Here is a 9,731-nt window from a genome sequence, read left to right on the forward strand (position 1 = left end):
CGTCTACTTTGCGCTCTTATTACTGGTTTCGACCTCAACGTTATATAAATTAACGCCGTCAATGCATTCGTTAATGCCTTAGTTAACAATAAGGTCTATCTTATTCCCCCTAAGGGTATAGACCTACCGCCTAGATCCTCTCTCCGCCTAAAAAAGGCAATATACGGACTACAGAAATCTCCTAAATTGTAGTTTTTAGAGATATCTGCTGCTCTGTAAAGTATAGGTTTAAAAGCGGTACTAGATAAGCCATGTCTCTACATTCACCCTACTAAGCATATCTTTGTATTCTTTTACGTCGACGACATTTTAATTATCGGACACCCGAGCTGTCGTTAGCAGATAGAGGATATCCTAAGGCAGCTGTAAGATCGATTTAAGATACGCCAAATACTATAGTTTACGTCATTTCTAAATACTCGTGTCGTGCGAGATCGACAAAAGGGAAAGTTCTAGCTGTGCCTAGATTAGTACCTTAAGAAGCTAGTCTTAATATATTATCTAAAATATCTAAAGCCATCAGCTACATCACTATTGGGCCAGGAATTGACACCGTACGAAGGAGAAGCTACGCTGAATTAGATGAAAGGATATTAACGACGTATAGGCTCTACAATATATCCGGCGTCTACTATATGCCCAGACGTCGCCTTCTTAGTTAGCAGGCTGGCTGAGTTCTTACAAAATCCATTACTAGCTTATTTAGCGGAGATTAATAGATTGCTTACCTATCTCTATAATACGAGATATCTAGCTCTTAAGTACTCTATAATTATACTATATAAGATAAACTAGGTTCTAAAGGCTGCTTCTAATACTAGCTTTACTAATAATGCTCTAATACGTTAGAGCTTATAGGGCTTCTTAATAAGCTTATTTAATGGGCCTATAGTATAGCAGGCAACTAGATAAAAGGTAGTTACTAAGTCTACTACGGAGGCAGAACTTCTGGCTCTTTTATACGTCGGTGGGGAGGTGAAGTATATAGTTTAGATCTTTAAAGCTATTAGATTTGACCCGGAACAGGACATTATTATTAATTGTAATAATTAGTAGTCAGTACGGATTGTAACAAAAGAGACCCCTACGGTATCGACAAAACTCCAATATATAGATATCTATTAATTCTGGCTTCGCCAAGAGGTTTAAAATGGAGGCTTTATCGTATAATAGGTACTAACAAAGGAGATAGCTGCAGATAGACTAACTAAAGCTCTATTAAAGCAGAATCATCAAAAGTTCGTTAACGTGGTAGGGCTCCGCGATATCAGACATCTAATAGGTTGACCCTCGGACATTAGTAAAGCTCACCACCAGCTTGTCTATCCCGACTGCCTAATCCGGTAATCTAGCTCTGACGCTCGGCTTTAGATTTAAGGGGGTGTGTTGGCCACGGAGGTAGCCTTACTACGGAGGTGCGACGGGTGCTGTTTGACGTCCGTATCAGACGGTATTAGTATAGTCTTAACCTGTATTATCACTCTCTAGGGACCCCTATAGGAGGTCAATTCTCTTATATATATTAGGGCTCTTAGAGCCACCTTGAATAAAGCAGATCAATCGTTCAATTCTGTGTCTCTATATCAATTAGCTAGCTATATGTCATTCGTAATACCTACCTGGCTGAAAATTCCTATCCGTAGCTATGCCCGGCTAGCTGGCTTGGCAGGCAGCCGACGCGGCTCGGATACATATTGTTCCGCTCCGCCCCACTTCACTCCTGTAAACAAGAACCAGCTGTCCCTAGAGGTTACCTCAGAAGCTCAGACCAAGAAATCGATTGCGGATATAGGAATATCCGCACCGTCCGCTAAGCTGATTTAGGGCGGTAATCGTTTTCTTAGTCTGAGGCCCTTTGGCGAGATTTGTAGAAAACCTAAACACGGTTTATATGAGAAGACCTTATCAACTTTGACGAAATTGATCTACCCTCCCACAATACCTGTCGATATAAAAATTACACCGAATTATAGAGAAAAGCCTACTCTATAAGCTATGAGATCTTCAGCTCCTTATACGCGCGCGACGTTAAGAGGGATTCGTCGCCGTAGAGGCCCCTGCACCGCCGAGCCACGCAGTAAACACCAACGCTGAACGCTTACGCCCACGCCGCCAGCCCTCTGCTTAGACCTTTGCGAGAGCTCTGCGGAACGAAGCTCAGGGGGAGACCTGCACGGAGCTCTGCAAAAGCTCTGCACGAAGCTCTGCTTGAAGCTTCGCACGAAGCTCTACTCGAAGCTCTGCACGAAGCTCTGCACGAAGCTCTGCTTAAAGCTTCGCTCGAAGCTCTACTCGAAGCTCTGCTCGAAGCTCCGCACGAAGCTCTGCTCGAAGCTCCGCTCGAAGCTCTGCTCGAAGCTCCGCTCGAAGCTCTCCTCACGAAGCTCTGCTCGAAGCTCTGCACGAAGCTCTGCTCGAAGCTTTGCACGAAGCTCTGCTCGAGGCTCTGCTCGAGGCTCTGCTCGAGGCTCTGCTCGAGGCTCTGCTCAGAGCCCTCCAAATGTGGAGGGTTTGACTACCAGTTATGGAGGTGTCTAGGCCGGGACTCGGAAAATCTTATATCCGCAGAAAATTAAGTTTCTTAGCTAATCTTTCGGTAATCCAGTATCCTTATCCAACGTTAACCATAAAAGGATAACCTTCCCCCATTCTCTATATTTTACCTTTTAATCCTCCTTCTTCTCCTAGACTTCCCAACGCCACGCTACCTCTTTATTGGATTACAATCCCTACTATAAGGCATTTTTCACCAACTTAGCGTTAATGCAAGTGCTGCACTGCCCTTATATTCCCAATATCCCGTATCTTATGCTAATAATAGCGCAGAGCAAGCATGCTTTGGCCTCTCCTAATGTCGCACCTATAGTTTAATCCTCCAATATCCAATAAGCGCTCTTATACTACCTCTGGGCTTCTCGCCTAAAAATAACCCTTCTATATATCTATAGCTATTCACTCCACGCAAATTTGGTCTCTAGACTACCCAAATAACCCCTTCTATCTAGAAATTACTCTTCTCAAGCAATCTAAACTCGACTTAGACCTATACCATCCCTTCAGTTCTTAGAGGTACCGCTCTACATTAGCGCGAAACGTCAGATGTTATAATCGGTGCCATAGGTATAATTCCGTGAAGGGCAAATATCAAGGATCCTTAAGCCGCCTCAGCTCATCCGGCGTTTTAGTATTACTCTATTACATACGTTAATTGGCTAGTATATTCATGCGTTTTCAGCTAGAGGCCTTACTAGATCACGCGGCTACTCTAGCTACTATGCCATCCTTTACTTAAGGCAACACCCCGTAGCAGCTTATCTATAGAATCTACATTTACTACTACGTCAGCAATAGCACAAAACGGCAACGGAGACGCTTGTGGGCGCCCCAGCTCCTCATATCGCTTTAGTAGGGCTTAGTTTAGCCAGCCGCTACTCCATATAATCTCAGCTAAACTCCTAGCAGGACCACGCCATTATATCTTTATTTAAGGAATACCATTAGTCCTAATCCTCCGAGTATTACTACTAACCGCCCTACAATATACGGGGCGGTTTTAGTGGCGTAAAGCGTAACCGCAACCTATAACTCTAATCCCTAATAACACAGCTATAAATAGCTATAGGGCTATGCTAGGCACCGCTTAGAAACGGATTACGCGGGTTATACTATGTAGCAAGTTTACCTAATACGTCGGTTCGTATAAATAACTGCATAGTTGCAGTATTATATTATAGCGTTGCGAATAAGGCGAAGCCGGGGGCTAAAGTGGGTCTTTAGCGAGATATAACTACAGGCTAATGTTAACTACTCCGGTCTATGCCGGAGGCGTACACATTAAGTACTTTAATTTAATAAGAAGCCCAGGCGAGGGGCAAGGGGCAATAGGTAAGAGCTAGCGGCGAAGGAAGGACCAACGTGCACTTAAAAAGACCTATAGTTCTCCCTTAAAGCTTTCAAAAGGCATAAAGCAATAGCAACTCTGATAACAACAACGTTAGCACTATCTTAATCTTCATTTCGTATCCCTCCCGAAATTTCGCTTAATAATGACACTCTCTACACCGGTCCCCCCAGAAAATTAATAGCTTTGCCTCGGCATTATATAATTACAGCCTCTAAAAAAGGCGTAAGCAGCACACCTTAGACAAAATATAAAATACCCCTTTTCCCCCCAAAAAGTTAAAAAGCGTTTAAAGCTTGGGTAATCTTAGGTATATTTTACCTAGGGCCTTAGTTTAGAGATTCTGTCTAATAAAGCGCCTATAGACCCTATATATAAGTACGAGAAAGCTTATAATAAGTATTATAAGGATAACGAGAATAATAAGGATAATAAGGGCGACGAGGAAGATTTCTATAGGGATAAAAATGACAGTTAAGTCGCTGGAGGAAGTAGTTAAGGTAATTATCCCAACAATCACCCTATCGCTCTCCCTCTTTCCCCAGCAGTTCTAAATATATAGTTTTAACGACTAGTAGTAAATCTAATAGTTATTAAAGACAATATAGCTAATCTGGACTTAGAAGCTAAGGGTAATAAAGCTAGTAATACTAACGACGAAGCTAATAAAGCTAGCGAAGCCAATAATCAACCAACACCTTATAGATTAGGTATGCGCTTCCCCTTTTAATTTACAATAGCCTTATTTAACAATTAGTAGATAATAGGAATAATAGCAGTAATAAGGACGATAAAGACAATAAGGAGCTACCTTTATTAGAAGCGCTAGAAGAGGAGGTATACGCACCTACGCATAATTATACTATACCCTTAACGCTAAACAGTAATTAAACAGATAATTCAGCTAAGGGGCGTTATATTGGAACTGCTCCGTAGTTTAGGCAAGAGCTTAGGATATTAGTAGCTGCTAGTTAAGAGTCTTTAGGAGCTAAGAAGTTAAAGAAGCGGAGGTCCGATTAGCTTAATTAACTAAATAGCATTAATTATATCTCTAATACTTCTATTAGTAAAAGTAGCGAGAGCGTATAACCTAGGAAGTAATAAAGGTTACCTACTTTCTAGAGGACCACACCTTCTGGCTTTCCTACTCTTAGCCTTAATAATAGTAACAGTATTAAAAAGCAAGCGGTCTTTACTACGTGGCCCACTAGCTCCTCCCCCGGGCACTATATATCTCCTTATAATACTAAACCACCAAAAGATAGGGCTAATAATAGCCGTAATCATATTCTAGACGATCTTGTTAACAGCTTAGCTAAAGAAAGCAATAATAAGGATGGCGAGAACGTTATAGACAAAGGTAAGGCCGAGAACTATAGCGACGGAAGTAATAATAGTAACGATACGGATGATAACGACTCTAGGGACAGTAATAGTAGTAGTAGCAATGAGGGTAATAAGGTCCGTAGGTGTGCGAGGTAACGAGGATTGCCAACCCCCATTAATGGTTAATTAAAGACAAAGCGTGCTATAAAGCATCATCTCTAGCAGTCTTAGCATTCCTATTTAGTTTCGTCTACATACGCGTCTAAACGGAATACTGCGTTTACTAGCAATTATTATACGTAGGTTACACCCCCTATATATAATCGCCTGCGTACCCAAAACCCGCTGCTAAACTTGGCCTTTAGCTCTAACTCTAATAAAGCGATACTAGGAGCTGCCTTAAATAATTTAAAAGAACTATTAATCTAAGCAGTTCTCAGGCGCTAGGAAGATAGGTATACACTAGATATAGTTTTTTAATAACTCCACTTGCTAGTTAACCTAGTTAAGCGATCTTAAAAGCTAAAACCCTAAGAATTAAAGCCTTAAAAGCTAAAGTCTAGAATAAAATTCACAAAAAAGGAAGACGTACTGCTTACTAATTTAAAGGAGAAATAGAATCTTTTATAGGAATAGATTAAATACCGCTTTTTAAAAAGAAGTCTTAGATTACTACAGGCGCATTATTATTTAAAATTAAAGGCCCGGCCTACTATACAGAAGAAAAGGGGCCGGCCTCCTAGCCGGAAGAGACGGCAATAATAGTAGTGCCCTTCTTTTGGCTTAGAAGGGGGTAAGGTAAGGGGTAAAGGGTAAGGGGTAAGGGTCGGTTATATGCTTTACCTTAGGTAAACTAGTTTTAGTAAGAAGCCGTTAGAGTTTAAATTCCGTATAAATAATATAGTATAAAGTAATGCAAACTACGTTCTAATTAGCATACGCCTAAATATAACAGCAAGCCAAATCTAAAGCATAGCACCCTCTAAAAGTGCAGCTAGGATCTTAACAGATTTAGCGGCTATAGCTTTAGTCCTACGAGCTAGAAGGTTATAGGAGCTAGGGGATCCTATAAGCTAGGTAATTATGTAAGTAGGGTAGTCTAACCTAGCGCCCTTTAATTAACGACTAGCGTATAAATAGGGTATTAATAGGTTTAACAACTTTATAGCTTTGATCCTACGAGCTAGGCGACCCTATAAGCTAAGTAATTATACAAGCTAGGTAATTATGCGAGCTAGGTAATTATATAAGCTAAATACTTATAGGAGCTAAACAATCCTACGAGCTAGGTAATTGTGCGAGCATAGTGCTTATAGGAGTAGGTAATTGCGTAAGCAGAGTGATCTAATCTAGCGCCCTCTATTAACGCCTAGCGTGTAAATAGGATATTAATAGGTTTAACAACTTTACAGCTTTAATCCTACGAGCTAGGTAATAGCAGGGGTCTAAATGTAAGTCTATCCTGCTGCCTTTATAAAGTTAAAAATAACTACTAGTAAATTATGCGAGCTAGGTAATCCTATAAGCTAGTTAGAAGCTATAAAAAGATTTAATACTAGCTAATTCTTATAGGATTCCTAGGCTTACACAATCGCCTAGCTCGCAGCATTAAAGCCGTATAGTCTGTGCAGAATGCTTATTTATACTAGTGCGTAATTAATATTATAGCTTTAGTTGTACGGGCCAGGTAATTATGCGGGCTAGGTTAGAAGTATATCTATTTACGCCTAGTGTAAAATTAATAGGAAGCAAATATTATAAAAATACTAAAACTAGAAACTAAAGGAATATATAAGGCTAGATCTAGAAATATTAAAGAAGTTCCTATATAAAGACCCCTATAAACTTTATAAACTCAAAGCCCCTATATATATACTTAGAGAGGTTCCTACGTAAACAGGAATATATAGAAGTTAAGGCAAAGTAGAGAAAGCCCCAAACTCATAGCTAAACAAGCCGTAGGTAGTCGTTAAGGCCTTATTTAGTAACTTTTTTCTACCTATAAGATTCTACCATTTCGACTACTAAAATTCGACCTGTTTAAATCTTTAACGCCAAATAGCTCCAATTGTAAGCGTTACTAGTTAATATCTTATAGGGGTATAAAATAAACAGGTGGATATTTATTATTTAGTAAAATCGCTATAAGGGACCTATTTAAGTAGTAAGCTTACCGCTCCTTAGCGAACGGACAAAAAGGTAATAAGATATTATAGGTAAAGGACGCCAAAAAGGTCCTATTAGATCCTCATCAATACCATTAACTTCTCCCTTAATTACACACCTATCGTAATAGCCAACTACCTTACCTCTACTAGCACCCCTCCTATAACCAGCGTACCAAATATAACGTCCTCTACCTCTACCTCTACCTCTACCTCTACCTCTACTAAGCTAATATTAATATCTAGTATATTAGAGCCTATAAAGAAGCTAACGGCGAAGTGAGGGAGGGCAAATATGGCAAAGGATAGTAGATCTAATACTGCGGCTGCTAGATCTCCTCTAAAGCCTACTAAAAAGACACGGAAGAAGAAGGTAGTAATAGAGGATGCTAATTTAGGTAAGAAGCCTAGTAGGTTAATATAGTTAGAGGCCTTAACTAAAGCCTTTTTGGAGTACTTATAATTACTTATAAGGGTAAGAAAGGAGACAAACGGTATGACGTTTAAAGTCACCGCCTATACTAACGCTATTAGCTATATTAAGACTAAATTAGGCTAGGATATTAGCCTTAGGCAGTATATAAATAAGTATAACGTGCTTAAGGCTACCTGGCGCGAATAGGAGGCCTATATTAACGCGTGTTTTAGATAGGGTCGTTATAAGGTTACTAACATTTTATAAACGGATAAGGAAGGCGTTATAAATACCTACTTCTTTAAGCATATTTAAAGGAGGCCTTTTAGGAAGCGGAAACCTACCTTTTTTAGCTAGCTAGATAAGTTGCTTACTAGTAAAATAGCTAGTGGCCATATAGCCACATTAATTAACGACGCGCTAGATAAGGCGTTAGAGTAGAACTGCTAAAACAAGGACTCTAATATATCTAATATTAACGCCAAATATAAGGATAAGGATAAGGATATCGTGGATCTAAATAAGCCGCATAGAATGGTTAAACCTAGCCTATCTAGAACGCTAATAGAGGGCTAGAGCCTAACTCCCTTACCTACTCCTTTATCTAATATATTAACGCCTTTAACTCCCTTACGTTCCTTATCTATAGCTTCCTTAGAGTCTTCTTCATCAAGCCAATCGCGCTCCCATATAGTAAGAAAGAAGCCTTATAATATTTAAAAGGTAAAGGATCTAGACCTTATAAGGCGTTTAATAAGGAACGCTGCCAAAGCGGCTAGTAGAGGCCGTTTAAAGCCGTTAACAGTAGTAGAGTCTTTAAGCGAGAGTATTAATAAAGTAATAGCGGCGCTTAGTTCTTTTAGGGCGACGCTATTAGTAATACAGAGTTCGTTAATTAAAAGGGCAGTAAGCAGCTTTGTGAAAGAGTTTCACTACCTATCTACCGTTAATCAGCAATTAGTTCTAAAAGGCTTTAAGGTTAAAAGCAGGACCTATATCTTTAATTTACTTACTAGTAAAGCTTAAGAAGGGTATATAAAATAGCTTATAACTAATATAAGGCAGTAGCAGGTGTCTTTTAATCAATTTAGGTTAGTAGAGGAAAGATTTAAGCTTAGTAGTAAGTTAGAGGCTCAACTTAATAAGGATTTTAGGTTAGATTAATAAAGAAGGCCAGCTATATAGATAAGCTATAATTAAGTCATCTATCACGACTTTTTTATTAGTGGTGTTGCACGTTATTTTACTTCTCTAAATACTCTACCTATAGATTAATCACTTCTACAGCTTTTTAAGGCAATTATTATAATATAAAAAGATATTAACAATACCCTACTAAAGCTTTATATTAACTTCTTTATCTATACTACAATATTATACTCTCTAGCAGCTAAAACCTCACTATATTGCTCCCACATCGCAGTAGCAATATCACTACGCCGCTATATCATATTATAGTAATCCTCACTCAAAATATCCTCATCTTCCTTATCTAAATTATTGCTACTTTCGTATCCAGAGTTCTCGTCCTATGGGTTCCACCTAATCTAGTTTAAGAAGTTATAAACTGCCGTCATTGCCTACATAATCTTAATCTGTGTCTTAATTAAGTAGCCTCTCTAGGGCTTATTAAATATAAGGAATCGCGCCTTTAGAACACCAAACGCCCGTTTAATTACATTCCTTAGCTACGCATAGCGTAAGTTAAATAGCTCGTACTTATCCTTTAGCCTCTAAGCCGCTTTAGCTTATTCCTTTAGGTGATATCAAACCTTCTAATATAGTATAAGCAGTATAGGATCCTCCTAAGCGTATCTAGCATTAGCTAGGTAGTATTTTCCTAGTAGTATTTCAAACCCTTAATCCTTCGCGCAACTAAGCACCCAACTGTCATATATAGATCCTTCCCATCCTGGCAATATAT

The sequence above is a fragment of the Cenococcum geophilum genome, assembly GCF_001692895.1.
Source record: "Cenococcum geophilum 1.58 unplaced genomic scaffold K441scaffold_28, whole genome shotgun sequence".
Taxonomy (NCBI): Eukaryota; Fungi; Ascomycota; class Dothideomycetes; order Gloniales; family Gloniaceae; genus Cenococcum; species Cenococcum geophilum.